This window comes from Misgurnus anguillicaudatus, chromosome 22 (assembly GCF_027580225.2).
Source record: "Misgurnus anguillicaudatus chromosome 22, ASM2758022v2, whole genome shotgun sequence".
NCBI lineage: Eukaryota > Metazoa > Chordata > Actinopteri > Cypriniformes > Cobitidae > Misgurnus > Misgurnus anguillicaudatus.
The window spans coordinates 31,889,149-31,909,333 of NC_073358.2; the positions used below are offsets into that span (position 1 = coordinate 31,889,149).

The following is a 20,185-nucleotide window of genomic DNA, read 5'->3' on the forward strand; positions in this document are numbered from 1 at the left end:
GAACGTGACCTTTAATGTCAAGTTGTCATACCGAAGACATCTCAAACAATGTCATCTTTGCATTAAAAATGACATAACTGAACAAATGACACTTAGGGCCCTATCTTGCACCCAGCGCAATTGACTTTGTCAGTGACGCATGTATCATTTCGTATTTTGCACCAGCGCACAGCGGGTTTTTCCCTCCACAGACGCACGTCGGCAAACTAGGGAATGAACTTGCGCTCCCTGGGCGGTTCAGCGCAAAAAAAGGAGGCGTGCTCCGGCGCAAACCATCTCTTATGCTATTTTGCAGTTTCAAAAAACAATTGGGCTACTAACCAAAAAAACTAGTCTAAAGCGTAGTTCATTATGCTATTTTAAGGGCGCATGCTTGACCATAATGTATACCGTGCACAAGGCGCATTGCTTATCTAATCTACACAGATGCAACAGTTATTTTTGCAAATCATAAATTGCTACAATAAAAAAATATTAATACATGAGATAAGGGAAATCATTAAATCTTAAATTGTTACAATAAAAAAATATTAATACATGAGATAAGGGAAATCATTGTGTGAGCATTGTGGTTTTTATTTATTTTGTGTGGCAGCGTTAAAAAAATTCTCATGCAAATAACGATTAAAATATTTTCAGAAGTTTGTTGTGTGGCTGTATTACGTTTATTTTATCTAAATGATAATTAAATTGTTTTCATAAGAAACCTTAATGTATATGAACTTGATTTGTAAGTGTACTTTGGGGTTGGACCTTGCTTGCGTTTCTTGGGTCTGATTTCAAAGCCCCCAAACCCTTTCAGCGGTGAGGGTGGACGCAGCGATGTCCTCCTGTGTGCCCGGCGTGCCCGATTTATGCTGGCAAGCTTGGGATCCCCCCGTCTCCTGACATCATTGTAGTGCTTGGCGCAGCTGATGAGACAATTGTGGCTATATTTCCTCTCACGCCTGTTTAACCGATGCTGATTCGGGCGGGTTTCTCCCATCCCCATACAAAACAACTTCTCTGTCTTTGACTGCTCTTACAAGAACGTCGGCCTCCTCAGCTGTGTACCGCACCTGGCATGCGTCTGGTAAATTCGTCATAATAATAGCAACCCGCCATGGAACTTGCGCCCTTGTGTTTAAAGGGAATGTTGGATAGCGTTCTGATTGGTTTATTTGTAAAAAGTTTGTGTTTACGTAACGCCCAAACCACACCTATGAATAATGAACCTACTTCAGACCAACCCCTTATTGATTTGCGCCTGGCGCAAGAGTTATTTCTCCCGCCGGGAAAATAGCAACAGCGCCCAAGATCCGCCCACAAAGTCCCTTGCGCTTTGCGCTTCGCACTTGCGTTTCAGATCGTTAAAATAGGGCCCTTTATGACAGTTGTCATAAACATGCATAATATCTCCTTTATGTTCATGACACGTGTCAACACCCCTTCAAGTAAAGTGTTACCAAAATGACACACTAATAATTTAACTCAATAGACTTTGAGTATCATTGATAAGTTTGAGAACAGCTTTACCACACAACTTAAACTTACAGCCTTTGACACACTTAATATGCAGTGGCACGTGATAAACCTTCAGCACTACTGGGTCTGTCATTGATCCTCATTAATGACTGAACTGGCCTTTGGGCCCGAGTCTTAATTGCTGTTGGTGCATCAAAAACTGTTTTTTGGGGAAGCAAAAGTGGGTCAAACAAGTTACCTTGACTGCAGGCAGCAAAAGGTCTTGCCAAGAGCGAAGCCACCATCCCATAATGATTGGGTTTGAGTAAGAGAAGAATGAAAAGATGCTTGGAGGAATGCAGAGTCTTTGACATGGCATACATTTTAGATGATTAAATGTTCCCTGGAAGCATTATGTCCAAAAATGTTCAATGAGTGTATAGCTGTAAGTGCTGAGCGTATTTTTTGAATTTACCAGATTTACCAAATTAATTTAAGCTCTGAGGTTCGTTTGATAAGTTGTTTACTAAAAGATATGCATCATTTGTTAATAAGTATGAGGGTTCAAAATAATTTCTACTGTGCTTCAAGGATCGTAGAAGCAGGAAGTCTTGTAAGATCAGAATGGTAAAGGTGAGTGGAGTGACCTGTACTGCTTTTAGCTTTACTTTAGGCAAAGAAAAATAAGATAAGACTAAAACTAATAATTATAGTACATCTCAGTGTGTTTGCAATATTTTTAATAAAAAAAGTGAAACAAAATTAGTTCCACATTGGGGGCAAGCTGTGTCATGTCAAAGGATAAGTCGAATCAACTGGGAATGCATTAAAAATATGATAAATGAGAAAAAAATAACCTGCAAGGGCACAGTCCCATTTCAAAGTCATATTACTCGCAATTTCATAAACCAGCTAGGAAATATTCAGTATAGCTATTTGAATGTAGTGAAATCCATTTTCATCTTTTTCTGAGAGTTTGTGTAATAATGTTTATAGATGCATTTTCTGAATAAATAAATATATTTGCAGGCAAAGCTCATCTCTCAATCACAAGATGCTCTACATAATGGGCCCTTTCTAAATATCTGGTCATGTGACAATAAATGTGCACAGATACCTAAATAAAGAGATTGAATATCCTTATACTATTTATATTGCATGTTTTTATGTTATCATCTTGTTTTTGATTGTGTCTTCTGTTTTTTTTAGAATTCGGCAAATAAATTTGTGTGTGTATGTGTGTGTGCGTATGTATGCATTTTTTCTTCATGCACGTGCGTGTGTGTGTGTATGTGTGTGTGTGTGTGTATGTGTGTGTGCATGTTTGAGGGCAAGAGGCTCTGGGAAAAGGAGGGAGTTCGAGAGCAAGCAGAAGGAGAGAGCATTCTTTCCCGCTGAAGTCACTCTGTCTGTGGCGATGGGAGAGCAATGTTGTCCACACACACACACAGCCGTCTCTGCATGTCAGTGTCGGTGCGAGTGGGTGGGAGAATACCACTGCAGGGGTTTTGGGTTGAGATAGAGAAAGGGTGAAAAGGATGGATAGGGAGAAGGAAACACAAATAAGAGTAAAATGAGAGATAGTGGCAGTGAGAGGCTAAAACAAGTGCAGGTGAGAGGACTGAAAATAGAAAGGGCTGAATGGGAGAGAGAGAGAGAGAGAGAGGGAGAGCATGTTCCTGTCTTACAACAAGAAAATAGGGATAAGGCATTCAACATAAATGAGGGTGATAGTGAGAACATGAGAGATAAGAATAGGTACCAGTGTGACTTTTTCTTTACACATGTATATTTAGTAGGTCTAAATAAAGTCTGAGACATAATTCGGTGGAGAATCATGAATATTTTTTTGCATGATCTGAACTCTTAAACTAAATATTACAGTATATCTAAAAAAAAAAAAACATGTACTTGAGTAAAAAAAAAATTGGTCACAGATTGCACAAATTTGGTACATTTTTGTTAGTATCTTACACTAGAAGAAAAGATTAGTTACCTGGTTCAAATTTTGAGTCAACCTAAAAATAGAATTGTTGTCTCAACTAATATTTTTAAGTTCAAGTAACTCAAAATTTTAAAGAGCACCTATTTCATTGCTAAAAGGTTATTTTGTGTATTTGGTATAATACAATGTGTTTGCGTGTTTTAAGGTTAAAAAACACATTATTTTCCACATACCGTACATTTGTGTAGCTCAAGATTTCACGCACTGAAACGCATAGATTTGAAAAGCGCTGTGTCCCTGATTGGCCAGATAATCTGTACGTTGTGATTGGCCTGAATACCTCTGATGTCAGCCGGAAATGTGATGCTCTTTACCATGTTTGAAAGATTCGCTCACAATACAATGCTATCAGGAGTTAATTTACAGGCTGTGAGTCCAAGCGGAGGAATTATGATAATGTCGGTCTTTACTACATCACCAATCCCAGGAAGTAAACTGTTGCCTACAATCCGTGTGTTCATTGTAGTCCCCAAAAAATTTTTGTTGGAGAAATAACTCGCGATATAGTTTACTTTGGGGTATGTACCATTAACATGTACTAATACACACTTACACACCAAAGAAAATGTGAATCGGACAATAGGGTGATTCTCACGAAATCCAGATTTAGAAGATGCACAACATCAGAATTTTTAAAAAGCCCTTGAAGCCATTCTTTTTTTGCACATATAAGATTAAGGTCTGAACTTACTATAACCATTATTTTTACAGGATTTAAAACATATTTCCTATAGAATTATTTAAATTTTTTAGATTATCATTGTCAAAAATTATCATTACCGCAACATGATATTACATCAAATATATGCATTAACAAACTCATGTTTCGGTAATGAGAACTAAAAAATTGTCTAGGTACTATGGCAAACAAAATGTCAACTTTTATCTGGAGAGAAAAAATAGCCATCTTGATTGTCACAGTCAATTATGTCCCTTCCAACAAATAAAACATTTTTTTAGTTCCTTTAGGGCTTAAACAATGATTGAAAATTGTTGCAGAGGATGAGAACACATTTATATTCCTTATTATTGACTCTACATTTACCAATTATCACCAAATACCACATGTTGGTACATGCACTAAAGCTTTTTATTTTTTATTTTTTTTAATTATAAATATTTCCATGTCAAAGAACCCAAATCCAGTAATGGACACGTTGCGGTAATGAAAATTTTCCCCTTAAATGTTGAAAAAAAACCAAAGTTGGTTTTTATGATGTCATTTGAAATCATGTGCAAAATAGTACATGAAGAGATGTTTGTAACTGTATTCTTCTTATTTTGATAGCATTTACTTTTTTATCAAAATGTTTCATGACACCTCATAAGTCTAATTTCACGAGAATCACCCAATAGGTGCTCTTTAAGGCAACCAGGCAACTTACTTTTTTAAGTTGAACCAACTTTTTTACAGTGTAGTATTACAGTATGATTTGGTTAAATATATTGAATGGACAAAAGTTTGCATGTCCTGAATGCAACATGTTGCATAAAGATCTCAAAGATAATTTCGTCTCATCAATAAAATGTAATTTTTTTTACATTTCAGGAGGGCAAACATGTGAACCTTAAAATAATGTACTCTTCATTTTCTTTTGTATTTGTAATTAACACCTTTGTCTTTCTGAACCCCCATGATGCATTAAAAAGTAACATACACCATAAAAAGACCCCTTATGATTTCAATGTCTAGCATAACTTTAGCCACAGTTAGCCTTCCAAGTAGATGATTTATAGAACAATGAGAAGCTTTTCTTCCAACCATACGAGAGAAATTAGAGGTTTGGGTGATAAGGCCTTCCAGTAAAATGCTTCACCTTTTCCTCTCTCTCTTTCTACTGTCCGCTGCTAGGACAGTCCCAGGGCCTTCAAACGTCAGGCCGCGGCAAGGCGCTCAAGCGCTGTCTGTAATTGCTTCGGTCTAGACGTTGTCTGGTATGGGAAACCGACACGCACATTGCGCATGGGGGGGAGTGTGAGGGGGACCGAGATAGAAATGCAATGGGATTAAAACGCATTGCAAACGCCTGGAAGCCTCTAGTGAAATAAAGGATGTCAGAGGCTGATTGCAGTGGGTGGATGATTTACAGTATGGTAGCTGTATTAGATGGACATGTTTCATTCAGCTTTGGCTCTAATGTGGTCTATGATGCGGATAAAATCAATTCTTCTAGCCTGTTAACCTACAACCAGCATTGTTTACACCTAGATAAATTTAGTGTCTGGGAATTGAACTGGGAATAATGGTTCTTAATCAGTCTACTGCAGCATTTTATATAACTTCCAACAGTCATGGTTACCCTTATTGATCACTCCTTTTTTAGTTTTGAATAGGCATGTATATGTAAAGTATTTATATAGTCATGTATATATAGTTTATTTAACATAATTAACTATTTACTCAAGTAGACACACCTGTTAAAGACAAAGGAAAACAGCTTTCTTATATACTTGTAAGTGTGCCAGTTTTTCGGACAATGCGTGCCTTGCAGTGCTACACTGTACTAACCTCGTAGTGGGTGGCTGAAGTGGTGGATCTCAGACATTAGAAGTATTTCAGGGACAATAACTTATAGCTTTTCCTTTGCATCTTTTTGTAACTCTTTCATTTTCTCTCACTCTTTTATAGAGGAAGACAGCCAGAATGAAATATTGTTCAAGAGTCCATCTATTTCATATTAAGTTCAACTTGTTTACACTGACACTGCACTTCCCCATGAGTGCACACAGTTTATTTTTGGTTTGCCAAGTCTTTTGAAGTTTCCAAGTCCCACCAGAATTTAACAGTGTTCTTGTACTGAGTGGGCAGGAGTGGGAAGGGCGTGGTTTTGTCATGGGATTGAATAGCAGGGATGTGCAATTGAGATTGACTTTTAAATCCCAATTCAGTTTGAAATAAGGTAGCAGAATGAAAAATTCTAATATAAATTTGGAATTTAATTTAACTTTATTGAATGGGAGATGGTAGATGAACAATTTATTTCACGAAATACTGTTACATTTTACTGAAATTATTGTATTATGTATGTTATTCCAATTCAAATTTTAATGCAGCTTTTTATGTGGTGTGTCCAATTTGATTCAAGTTAATTCACATTAATTTAAAGATACTCCATACTGATTTTTGATATACATTGAGCATGTATAGTACATATATTGTATGCCTGGATTTATAAATGTCATCATTGCCAAGATCTGTAGGATCAAATGGTCAGTTTATGTGTTGGTGGTTGTCTATCTTTTGCACAGATGTTGATAATTTCATGGAAGGGTGTGAGAATATTAGAACATATCCACAAGTACATTTGGTCCACATTGCAGCTCATACTGGCCAAAAGCCACCCACTTACACCATTGTGCCAGTTAGGGGTGGGTGAATCTTACAGTATATCAATAATATCAAAATAGTAGTCCAGTTCTTAAAATTGTATTAAAAAATGCACTCTTTAGGTGGTTGACCAGAGAAGTATTAATTATTTCATATACATGAAGGCAAATGCTTTAATCCAAAGCAATTTACAAAGCTTATAAGCTATACATTTAGAAATTGGGAATATACAATTGGGAATTGAAGCCTGTGACTCAAAACTTAATACAACTTAACCTTTACTTTAAGGTATATCATTCCATGTCATCAAATACCTCTCAAATCTAAAAAAAAACTTATACCAGTATTATCTGGGCACAAAGTGTATATAAAAGAAATGTCAAAAAAAGTAAGGTCATATTATACTATTTAAGAAAATAATTGTTTTTTTAATACGCTTTTGTTTCAAACCTGTGCACTTCCATAAGTAATGTTGCAATAGAACAATCTAGTTGGAGCTTGAGATTTTAACAAGTACTTGTTTGTTTTGTGTATAATACAGGTATGGATCAGGCTTTGTCAACACTAATAAAAAAACCATTTTCTACATTTTGGCCTTTCGTCCATGCTGAGATTCAGTTTTTGTCAACAAAAAAGCTTTTTAAAAACACTCTCCAAAGTGTGTAGATTTCCTTATTCTAGTGTGGACTGTAAAAATTGACTTTTTTGAAAACGATGACATCTTTTTATGCTGCGCCAATGCTACGAATTTGTACATATTTTACGAGTTGGCTAATTCGTATGAATTCATATAGTTTTTGTACGATTTCCCTTGACCCCTGTGACATTGGCGTTAGTTGCTTTGTTTGGGGTTGGGTTTTGTTGTTGTTTTATTCAGGAGAATCGTACGTTTTTGCACGATTAACTTCGTATTAACTCATACTAATTAGCCACCTCATAAAATATGTACGAATTCTTGTGAAATCAGGCTGTGCGTACACACCAAATGCAAAGAAACGCATTCCTCGCTCTAGCTTACTCACTGGAATTTAACTCCGCGCCATGCAAATTTTCCACTTGAGGTGAATATTTTTGACTAGCGCAGTAAACAGTATTGTCATTTTCCCGATCGGGCCAGTGCCTCACCCTCAGTCACTAAAATATATTTTCTGCCTGTGGCCATTTGTCCGTATGGATTCTTATGCAATGTAACCATCTAGACGCATTTTAAGCGTTGTGAATGTTTACTTCTCAGCAATGTCATGAGGTTTCTCCTACCTTATTGGTTGTTGCGTGTTACGTTAACTGGTAGAGCAAAAAGTTAAGACGGCGACTACCTTTAATTATGGGGCCAAACGAAAACATAATAATGAAACATCTTAAAGGCAGACATTAATCTGGGTAAAACACGATGAAAGAAACAATGCGATGTTTTGTACCGTTTGCCATCAGTTTCCAAGTAAAGCAGACAAGTCAGGAGTTTTTTTTTTACGTTGTAAAAAGCAAATACCGTAAACAAAACGAGAAACTCACAAGAAAAGCCGACAGCACATAGCTTGCATGGTGTCAAAAGGGTTGCTGATAACCCTTTATCTGGTTCACTGAACTTAATGGCAAAACGTATAAATGAAGAAAATTTTAAGCGCATTGAAAGATATTAACAGCATATTAATAACACTTTCAAATGATTAATAAAATGTATAGTTATACTTGACTATATTTTACTTTTGAGTTATTATTTTAAATGTGTGACATTGTAATATTTTTTGGTGGGGCCAGTAAACATTTTGGCAGAGCAAGTAAAACCCTGAACCACTGGCCTGACTGGGCCAGTATTAAAAAAAATTTATGTCGAGCCCTGCGCGGGCAACATGTTTGAGGCGAATTCTGCCCACTTTGCGTCACTCACATTGCCCAGAGCATTATACGCATCTTTTTGCGTCTTTACATTGACTTTGTATGTAATCTTTTCGCGCAGATAGTTAAATTCGCTTTTGGTGCCTACGCCCGATAAGACATGTGACCCATTTAGCTCAAAGGACGATGTTGGACGACAGTGCACCCAAGCTGTTTTGGCTGCTGTCCAGTATTATAGCATCGTCGCTACGTGTCGCCCAGATCTTTCAATGAGGTCATTAGGAGGCATTTCTTTAGATAGTTTCATCAGAGGCACCTCCGGTCTATTTTTGTTATTTCTGGCAAGTGGCTAAACTGACCCCTGGAATATATTTCTTCGGTTTCCTAAAGATGAGGGAAGGCGGCGAGCATGGATCACTGCGTGAAGAGAGGTTTGGCAGCCAGGCAAGAATACAAGGGTCTGCTGCTTACATTGTATGCATTAATTCTACACAATAATGTTAGCTCAGTGTAGTAGTTGATACGCTTTAGCTATGATTTGAACTAAGGTAATTTACTTGTTATTTATTGTCCTTGCTATCAGAAATAATCTACTCTGAGGGACTGTTGATGCTTTGCGAAAGTCTACCGGAAGTTAAGTTCGGGACACAAAAGCCGTTGTTGCCGAAACCATGTATTTCTGCAGTAACTTGGAAGACATGAGCTTCACTGCTTCACTCTCATTGGTAGTCAATCCTGAAATTCACTCATCATTTGCATAAAGTTAAACTTTTCTCCACTTTGTCAGTTTGTTGGACACGCCCACTTTCTGTCACCAACTGTCACTGGAATGAATGATTGGGTCTCTCTGCAGTTGCGTGTGAAGTAAATAAAATATCTTTTTTTTCGCCACTGGATCATCATTCCCAACCAACTAATGAAAAAAGTCTAACTGACGTATGTAGTCAGTTGTGTTTGTGAAGTAGGCCTTACTTTGCTAAATAGTCTTTTTACCTAATCACTGACCAATTTTGCTATGCAGACACTATTTTTTATCTCTATCTTTCTATCTCTGTCTGTATTGTTGCTCTATGTTCTGCTATACACGTGAACCAAAACAAATACACTCCCCTATTCCCAAAACCAGCCAGGCAGCTTTTGCCACTCACACTTTAACACATTAACTCATACATTACCAATGCATACATGAACATACACACCTATACACACCAACTTCAAGTGGGCCAGATTCAAACAACCTCCTGTGGCCCTTAGCTAGCCTCCCAGAAGCCTGTTTATTTCACAAACGCATGGATGGGAGAAAACGGAGGGAAAATGCAGCTCGCGAGGAGGAGGGGGCCGATGCGGGGGAGGGACCGAGGGGGCGTGGGGAGGATGGGGTGTTAGGCAGCATTGTAATGATGGAGAGCAACTCGATACTCTTGCATGCTGAATATTCCCCTGGAGGGCTTTTTCCATTACCCGAGCACAGCAGAATGGTGGAGTCGTTTAGTTTAGCCCAAGCTGCCTAACGCTCTCTCAAGCTCCCCCTCCCTTTCTCTCACCCTATCTGTTCCCCTGCCGCCCCTCCTCTCTCTGCTCGCTCCCTCTCTCGCGTTCTCTCCCCGCTCTGTGTTTTTCCATAGGCACATTGTGCAAATGTAACCTTTCAGTAAGCCCCTCCCCTCCAGGAAGTTGGCTGGCCCCTTCGCTGCCAGGAAATATGAAAAACTGGCAGGATGCCCATTTAATCTCCAAACAGAGATGGAGAGAAAGAAAGAGAGCGAGAAACGGCGAAGTTGAGACTGAGAGGGAAATGTTACAGTTTGACTCACCACAATGGAGAAAGGGAGGGGGAGAGAGAGGACAATTTTACTTTAGAGAGTCACATTAACTAGATAACTTAAATGAGAATGCTAAATCAGAAGAAACAGATTAACAAACGCAAAACACGCTAGCACTGCTACGCCCTCAAGAGTCAATTATAATAGTTAACATGTCACACCCTTCACGGAAGATGATATTGTCGTAGTTGGCCTACGACAAGCAGGTTCTTACAGATTGCTCCATACAGCTTTTTGTGAAAGATGGAATAAATCTTATGTAACGGCCCACGTCTTCTCTTCTGGTAAACGAGGATTGTGCTGCTGTAAAGATACAGCTGTGGAGCCAAAGAGGTTTTCACAGCACACGTCAATGGTAACTCACAGTGGCTATTTTGCCTATAAAAAATAGCCATCAAGTTGTTCCTCATCATGACTTTGCATGAATGGCACCTTTAAGTTGAAGACAGAGAAACAAGGAGAAATAACGTGATGGTTTGAGCTGACCTTCTACTTTAAGGCTTGCGTTCATAAAGTTCCTCTGAGAAAATAGTTTGAACAAAACAGCCTACTTGGCTCAAACTACTTGCGTGAACTGAACCCTTTGGTAAAGCATTAATCGATGGTTCCCAAAACTAATGCTATTCATGCTAGACAGTTTCAGCTGGTTAATGGGAAAAACTCTGTTTTTTTTTCCACAACATGTACTGATCTACTCGATGATAAAAGCATGAGTAGGCTCCAGAGTCCTGCTGAGGCAGATGAGGTTGACTCACCTCCACTCTCTGCCCTATCTCCTTTGCCATTTCCAGTCAGTGAACTCAGCCCGTGTACTTTTATGGGCCAAATAATCCACTTCATCTCTTCCTGTGCAAGCAGCATTGAGTACCTTGCTAGGGCTGGGTCAAGCATACTGGGAAGTGCCCTAACTAACAGTGCCACCTGATGGCTAATGGTTGCTACTGCGCCGATCACATGACAGTAAATAGAGCACTCCAGAGGCTAATTGCCACAACTGCACAATTGAGATTTCGCTAGACTTAACCTTTACTTCACAGTAGGCCATTGCATGTCATCAAAAGTATTCAACTCAGTTTTTCTTTTTGACATTTGGTACGAGATGTAATCTAAATGTAGTACAAATTTGACTGAGGTAGGCCTGAAGATTTGTATTCTAAAGTGGAGCAGCAAAATAAATGGTAATTTAATAAGAGTAAAAGCATGTTTACTCTTATATGAAATAAATAAGCAAAAAAGAAGATCATCTTTAGCATATTTATATCCTCTATCCTTTTTTGTGCTTCTGGTCCATTTCCCGGAAGTGTTTCCTTGGTTATGACGCACTTCCTATTGGTTGCAGTAGAGGAAAATGGTGGGTGGAGGAGAGAAATCGTGGAAGGAGATGACTGTTTTCCTGACTTACATTTTCAGACTCCATTACTATTATGTGATGGGAGAGACGGTTAGTCTCAGAACAATAGGTGACATGAACGTATCTTGCAAGATGTAACTCCCAGGTCCCCAACAATGAACTCTTTGTGGTGTCTCATCTCGGCATTGAGATCAGACCTAGATATATGCTGTACCATTCATGGCTATACCAATATATTCAGCTTTCATATATTTATGGGCTGATTATGAAGGTTATTTTAATCTAAGAGACATTTTAACAATTTGTTTTTGTGCACCTTGATTTAACTTTCTTAAACCTTAAGTGTAATACAGATTTTAAAATAATTCAAGACCAGTAAATTGATTTATTACCAATGTGAATGGTTGGCATTCCTGTTTTGTAGGAAAGACTCTTCATTGAAGGTCATTTCTTTCATGGAATGGAGTGAAAAGCTCTTCTTCCATGTAGTTCACCAGTCATCGTATCCGTATAAAAAGGATAAACACCATTTTGCTCATTAAACAGAGCCTGCAGTCAGATGTACCCGTAAGACTTTTTTTTTTTACGGAGCTGGATGCCAGAAGTTAATTTTTATTCTTAGTTAGCCATGAGAGCAGCTCACCTACTTGGAACTTGGTTATAGGTTTACCATATTGGAATTTAGGGCTCTAATGGACTTTACACCAAACATGCAGGTTTCACTATATTATAACGGACATCCTTTTGTCCATTTGTTTATATCCAAAGCAATTTTTACAGTGACTCATACTATAGTATGCTTACTAAGCCATTTGCGTTGCCAGGAACAGTTGGGATGCAACTGAACAAACTATGCTATGAGGGAGGTTCCAGGAAAGGTTCTTTTTCCATTTGGGAGAGCAAGTGGGGGATCCCCTTTCGCCAACGTTATAGTGTAAACATGCCGTTCGCCTCACCACGTCGCTCTCGTCATGACCCTAACACACCCTCATACCACATCCAAACATGCCTGGTGAAGACCCTTATCTTACCACACCCCCTCTAAAGCCAGGCCACATGCAGCCCCCGCATGGCAGAGCCCTGACAGATGCGTTGAAAGGCGGGGGCTGGGAGGCCCTTTGGCTGAGGGATTTCAAACAGGGGGAGAGAGAGGGGAGGAGGTTGAGGGGTTCCATTTAAATTCCTGCTTTGTTCCCGTGTGCTCCACCAACCCCCTTTACTAGTCCCGCTCCTTCTGTTTCTCTTCCTGAAACTCCTTTTCCCAGCCTGGTAAGATCAGAACAGACTCCGGTGAGTTGGAGAGTATGCAGAAAGAATGGGGAGGCCTGTGCCTTAATTGACCTGAGGTGACTACTTTCTGACTATATAAGCTCTGGTGTTTCTCTGTGGGGTCTGCCTTAAAATGGGACCAAAACTGGACGGGACGATCTCTAATATACCTTCGTAGCCCAGTGCCCCTCATGCCATTATGAGCCAATTTTTTGTTCATTGCACTGAACACTTTATATGCCTCTAAGACACTTTATATATATATATATATATATATATATATATATATATATATATACATATATATATATATATATATATATATATATATATATGGGTTAGGGATGCATATCAATTAATCGCGATTAATCTATAGCAGAATAAAGGTTTTTGTTTACATCATATATGTGTGTGAACTGTGTATAATAATTATGTATATATAAATATGCACACATGCATGTATAATTTTAAGAAAAAAATATATTTATATACTAAGTATTTATATTTATATATATATAAATTATACATAAATATACAAATGTATATACATATGTAAACATTGCTTAAATATATACATGCATGTGTGTGCATTTAACTATACAAAGTTATTATACACAGTACACACACATATATGATGTAAACAAAAACTTTTATTCTGCTATAGATTAATCGCGATTAATTGATATGCATCCCTAATATGGGTTTATACTGGGTTTATATGTATATATATCTTACATTTTTGTATGTATCTTATAACTATGCATATGTATGCATATACTGCCAACCCATTTTCAAACCATGTTTACTGTACACTTTTTTCTATATTCACCCTTTGCATATGCACACATTTGCAACTAAGTAATTTAGTACTGTGTACACTAAAAACAACCGGTGCTAAATAGCACTAAAAGTGGCTTATTATAGAAGAACCATTTTTAGTGCTATATAGCATCGGTGAAGACGCAAATGTGGGTCATATAGCACAACTATAGCACCACATATGGTTCTACATAGCACTATATGGTTCTACACAGGTGCTTCACCGGTGCTATATAGCACTAAAAATGGTTCTTATATGATTACGAGCAAAGAAACACTTTTAGTGCTATTTAGCACTGTTTGTTTTTAGAGTGTACTTTTGCGTTTTGTGTTCTCATTTATATATATATTTCTGTAAAACACACACCTAAACAGCCTTAAAATATAGATCTTAAAATAAACAAAAGAGCAATGTTTGTGGCATAAGCGCAATAATTGACTCTGGTCCTTGAATTATTTAAAAATTATGCACACTCAAGGTGTAAAGGTGTGCATTATTTTTGAATAATTAAATGGCCCATCGTCAATTATTCTTTACATAGATAAAATATGATGGCACGCCAATAATGTTGAATCTCATTGGTTTTGTTGTGTGTCTGTGACATTGATAACGTACAATGTCATTGGTTCTTGCTTGTGTAACTAGTTGCCGTATAGCCTATGTTTAATCACAATATGCAAACAGTGACATTTTATGACGTCACATGCTCCAGCAGCACCGTCGTTTTGGACAGCATACGTGCGTCCGCTTCTGCGCTTTTAATTAAAGTCAGGCACTGTTTTTTACAGCGCGAGCTGCATGCTCATAAAGTCATCCCTAAAGATAACAGCTCAATATATTTTGTTTATTTATAATATGACATTTATAGATGTTTTACTATTTAAAAGCTGCACAAACATTTTTATTTGAGGCTTAAAATAAAAAATATTATATTAGTAAAAGTCAATGTGTGGCTTTTGCACTTTTGAAAGTACACTTCTACATGTAAATACCCTAATTTAGGGTTTTATTAAGTTAGAAATATGTAGATATGTAGGTTTTTATCCGATTAGTTGACTAATAAAAAAAAATATACAGATTAAAGGTAGGGTAACACATTTTGAAAAATGCTAACGGTAGCCACCTAGCAATGAAAACACGATCCCACCCTCAAGTCAAATCGCCATCCAAAGTCACGCCTCTTTCAAAACACATGAACACGCACAGATCAGACGGTCACATCTCATGTCTCATTCACCAGTGAGAAAACTTTGCAGTACAAAGTAAATAACACTTCCAAAATAACCAACATAAACAACTGGTTTACATCAGAATTAGTTTAAGCACACGTTCGGTTGTGTAGACGTAGTAACTATATCGTTACGCTAATCCGTAAACGAGCACAAATTTCATAAGCAACACAATGTTTCATCAAAGTAGAATATCTGAATCCATCTCAATACAAACATATCGCATACCTACCTTACCAAAATAAACAGTGCAACGACCCTTTCAGACCCTTTGCCTCCTGCAGCTGTTTGCATCTCGTGATAAAGCAGTAAAGTTACCGATGTTCATTTGGGTTTGGGACAAAAAAGGAAACGTCCGTTCGGACCGAAATCTATGATTGGTTTAACATTTTTTGATCCTACGCCTTTCATAGATAAAATAAATTGCTACAAATACATTTAAACAACTTAACACAGTGATTGCTATCAGGATGTGAGGAGACTTTTAACCAGCATAACTAAAAATGTTTCAGGATCAAATCTGTTACCCTACCTTTAAACAGTTATGAAAATAAAAAATAATCGTTCGTTGCAGCCATACTTCTAAGAACAGTTACAGGTATTTTCACTTGAGCCTGGTTTGGCACGGCAAGATAACAAACCGTTCTCGGCCCGAAATTGTCAGTGCGGTTATCTAACCAAATTGTAGAATGCGTGTAGTGACGTCACTGCTTAGGGTTGGTCGCTTGTCTGTTGCGTAGCTACAAGTTTCTCTCTGTAGCTGTTATGAACAATACTTGAACAAAAAAAACCCCGATCAGGTAAAAAGTAGTCCTAAAAAACAAAAATAAATGATCGTCTTTCATAATGCACTCGCTATTTACATTGCATACTATCTGTAAACTCTTGTGTTACCAAGGCAACGCCTTGGCTTGGCTTGTAGGTTATTACATTCCATAGGATGCTATTATCAACTCCACAGTGGAAAATGAAACTATAACTGTACTAACTCAATTGGATCGACTGGAATATAAATATAAAACAAGAACAGATTGCCACAGTAATGGATAAGTGCTATACTGTTTCACTACACAAGATGTATATTAACCTAACAAAGTCATGTTAATTACTTAATATTGGATGTATGTGGTTATGTGTATGTGGCATAATTGCATTGTTAACATGACAGCAATTTAATACAAAATGCTTGTGTGATTAAAGAAGGGATAGGATGGCATGAGAGTAAAATAGTGAAATATGAGATAATTTTCATGTTCCATTAATGGGCATACAGCACAAGAAATATGTCTGAGTGTTATAAGTATTCAAATAAAGGGACATTTCCAGTCAATAGTTGAAATTACTAATAAACAACTGGTTTGAATATCTTAAATTTCAGTTTTTGAATCTAGGCTTAAAACACTTATATTTATTGGCTTTTCCAGCATCTTAACCTGATGCTAATGTCTTTTTGTTCTATTTATATTGGTGGATATGTAATTTTATTATGGGTTGTCTACAGCACTTTGGACAGTGTAAGCTGAATGTTAAATGTGCTTACCTATTTAAACATGCAATTACAGCCTGACTGATTGGACAGCTGTTTTGATGACCAGATGCATATGACAAGGTCATTTGAGTTGAGATTTTGGGGCATTCCTCTGATGAAATATGAATCAAAGGAAAGCCAAAGAAACAGGTTAAAATGCTGCCATTTGTGTTCAGATTCAGCTAAGGTTGTTTATTTCAAAACTGATGAGTGTTCATTGACAATAATACAGGGAGAAGTTTAACTGAGACCGATGTCATGAATTGTGACAGAGGACTATTGGACTTCTTGAAAGAGAGGGATTCAATTCTTAGGGGCAAAACGAATTAAAAAGGTTGTCTTTTTGTTTGGTTGTACACGTACAGCCGAGTTGTGCAGTACAACGTTTTCCTTTGATTTTGATCCCTGACAAGCTTGAATAGACTGTTGCTTTTTTTCAGAGCATTATGGATTTCGTACCCAAATGGCAGTAGCAGGATAAATGAGCCGATCCCTGACTGAATCACCTTTAAGGGATAGTTCACCCCAAAAAAAATGAAAATTCTGTTATCATTTATTCACCCTCAAGTTGTTACAGACCTATGAATTTCTTTCTTCCTTTGTGTTCCACAGAACAGAGAAATTTATACAGGTTTGTAACAACCTGACGGTGAGTAAATAATGACATAATTTTCATTTTTTGGGGTGAACTACCCCTTTATTTTTTATGGTACATTTTTGACACTTTTATCCAAAGCAGCTTAATGGATTTACAAGGTACATTTTTAACATTGTGTGTGTGATCGAACCCACAACCTTTTGTGCTGCTAACGTAATGCTGTAAACTACAGGAACACTAATTTTCTGATGTAAATGACTAATTGTAATTACTCCCAGTTCTTTTTGAACTATATGATGTGAATTGAAAAAGAAGTGCAATCTGTGAACTTAAGACAGAAACTTTGGGTTGGAATCTTCTGATGTGTAGTTTCGAGCTAATCATGGTGCCGGATGTAATTATTGGTTTAGTGTTCTCTGGTTCAATGGTGATGTTCATGTGACTGAAGGAATGTCTGTTGAAGTCATGTGAGTGCTTTTCTCAGTTCCACAAAGAGAAGTAAAATAAAGTTAAAAAAAGGAAAGAGAGAAAAACAGATATAGGGTTCTATCTTACACCCGGTGCAATGCGCAACGCAAGTGTCTTTTGCTAGTTTTCACTCTGCGCAATTATCATTTTCACGTTTAGCGCCACGTTGTTTAAATAGCGAATGCATTTGCGTCCCCTTTTGCGCCCATGGGTGTTCTGCTCTGAAAATTAGGTGTGTTCAGGCGCGTTGTTGGCGCGTTGCTATTTTGAGGCAACTAAAATAGACTACGCCATTGACCAACAAAAACCTGGTCTAAAGTCAATGGCGCAATATGTTTTTTGTTATTTAAAGAGCGCATTAGTAATATGCACCTATAAATGGGACGACAACACGGGTTTGCTTATCACATACATACATGAATGCGCAGCAGCACAAAAACGCTTTTAAATATGAAAGATTAAAGGATTGAATGTAAAAGATTATTATTGAGTCTCTTGGACATAAATGAGCATCGATTATGAGACGTTAGAAGGCACAAAGAGCTGCTTCACCTGTAGCCTGGTAAGTAAATAAATGCTTTGCTTTAAACAAATGCATCTGTTTTTAAATGTTTTTTTAACAGCTACCTCACGGATTTATTGTATATGATAACTGACTCTGTACCTGTGGATATGGTGAGATGAGAAACATTTTTAAGTAATGCTTAAAAAAATCATGAAATCAAGTGCCGAAACGTGCGGAGAGCTGTTTGTAAATTCTTTATTTCCTGTTTGTTACAAATAAAGTATTTTTAGAGTACAAACGTTTTCTTACATACTTGTAAATTATTTTTTTAAGATATTGCATAGCCATACATTTAAAGCAGTTAAAAGCCTGCTTTTTACTTCCATGACTAAAAGAAAACGGGTTTTAATAAAAAAAAAACAATTTCAATACAAGTGAAAAACAACACAATTATTTAACATTAATCTTAAACTGGGGATCTTCTTTCTCCGCTTAGTTTTTCAGTTTAACAAAGTCCGTCATCTAAATAGGGATTAGACATAGCTCCAGCACAACTAGCTTTTAAAGGGGACGAGAGCTGAGACTCTCATTGGTTTATTGCACGTTATGCCCAGAATACTCCCATTACTCATTAAAAAAATAAGACCAACCCTTTTCGACCATGCGCTCGACGCACAAAACATTTTTCCTGTTTGTGGGACCAAAGTGCTGTGTAAATGGGGTATATTTGAGTACCAAAGCACACTTGTAGCCAATCAGCAGTAAGGGGTGTGTCTACTAACCGACATTGTTGCTTGGGTTGCGTATGTGTGGGGCGGGTCTATCAACAAAAGGTCCAGATTCTATTGGGGTAGGGGTGTGTTTGTTTAGGTGATTTAAAATATCAACATTGGCTTTAAGAAATCATGCACCCCGCCTTTAATTCAATTCTGCTTTAACATACTGTATTAAATGCACAACTAAAAATCAGATTAAAAGTAGTACAACAGAATTTGACTAGGCTTTTAACATGTACCATTATTTGTTTTGTACTGAAAGATACAGATAATAAATAATTTCATAGCTCATGAGACACGATGAAATTACAGTGTTTTTTTTTGCATCTATTTAGCTATTTATAGTGTCTTCACACTACAAAGCTGGGTATTGCGTGATTCTTGGCTGTGTATTCTCACACACAGCCTAAAGATAAGGAGACACACACTTGTCTTGACTCGTGTGACAACTGCACCGCAGTTCAGACACAACATTTTATTTATACGGAAACCAAAGGTTACCTTAAAATGTAACAAGAGTAGTGCAATGTAAATGTAATCGTGATATTTTCTTCATCTAGTGTTTATTTCAGTCTTGGGCCATAATTTTATATTTGTATACAAGATGCTACACAAATAGTATTTTTGCTTGTAATTGTGTATTGTGTGTGTGTGTTAGTATAAGAATGCAGATTTTTTTGTGTAAAATGTGTTTATTTTCTGTTTTGGGATTATGCCGTAACCATTATAGCACATTTTGCCGTTCTTTTCACCTCACTGCACCAATTACATCTCCATTTATTCATCTCTCACTCTCCTTTAAATTATAACTAGTGTGTGCAGCTGACTGCAAAATTGATGCATCTGAGCAAAAGAAGGTGAAGACGGGAAATAAAAAGAGAGCAATGAAAGAGAAAGGGGCACTGGTGGATGACAAATAACAATGACAGAAAGATGGCAAGAAGTTGTAGAAGAACGGCATGGGCAAGAAAACATTTAAAAATAAATAGTGATGGGTAGGCAAAGGAAGAACAGAAGTTTAGGAGAAAGAGAGACAGTGAGGGACAGTAATGTGTTGAAGGTTAACCAATCAAGAAGCCACAGACGAGAGAGAGAGAGAGGGAACCGATCAAAATATACTGGAAGGCTAGTTCCAGGAAACAAAGGACTGCCACCGTAAAACGTGGATGAATGTATGGTACGAAAAGAGGAGAGAGCCAGGGAAGG

The 20,185-nt window shown here is 37.4% G+C and overlaps 1 protein-coding gene across 1 annotated transcript in view; it reads left to right on the forward strand.

Moving 5' to 3' along the window:
- Positions 1 to 20,185, forward strand: part of ntmt1 (N-terminal Xaa-Pro-Lys N-methyltransferase 1) — a 78,784-nt gene that overhangs the window by 24,652 nt on the left and 33,947 nt on the right. The gene's annotated exons all lie outside the window — the stretch shown is intronic.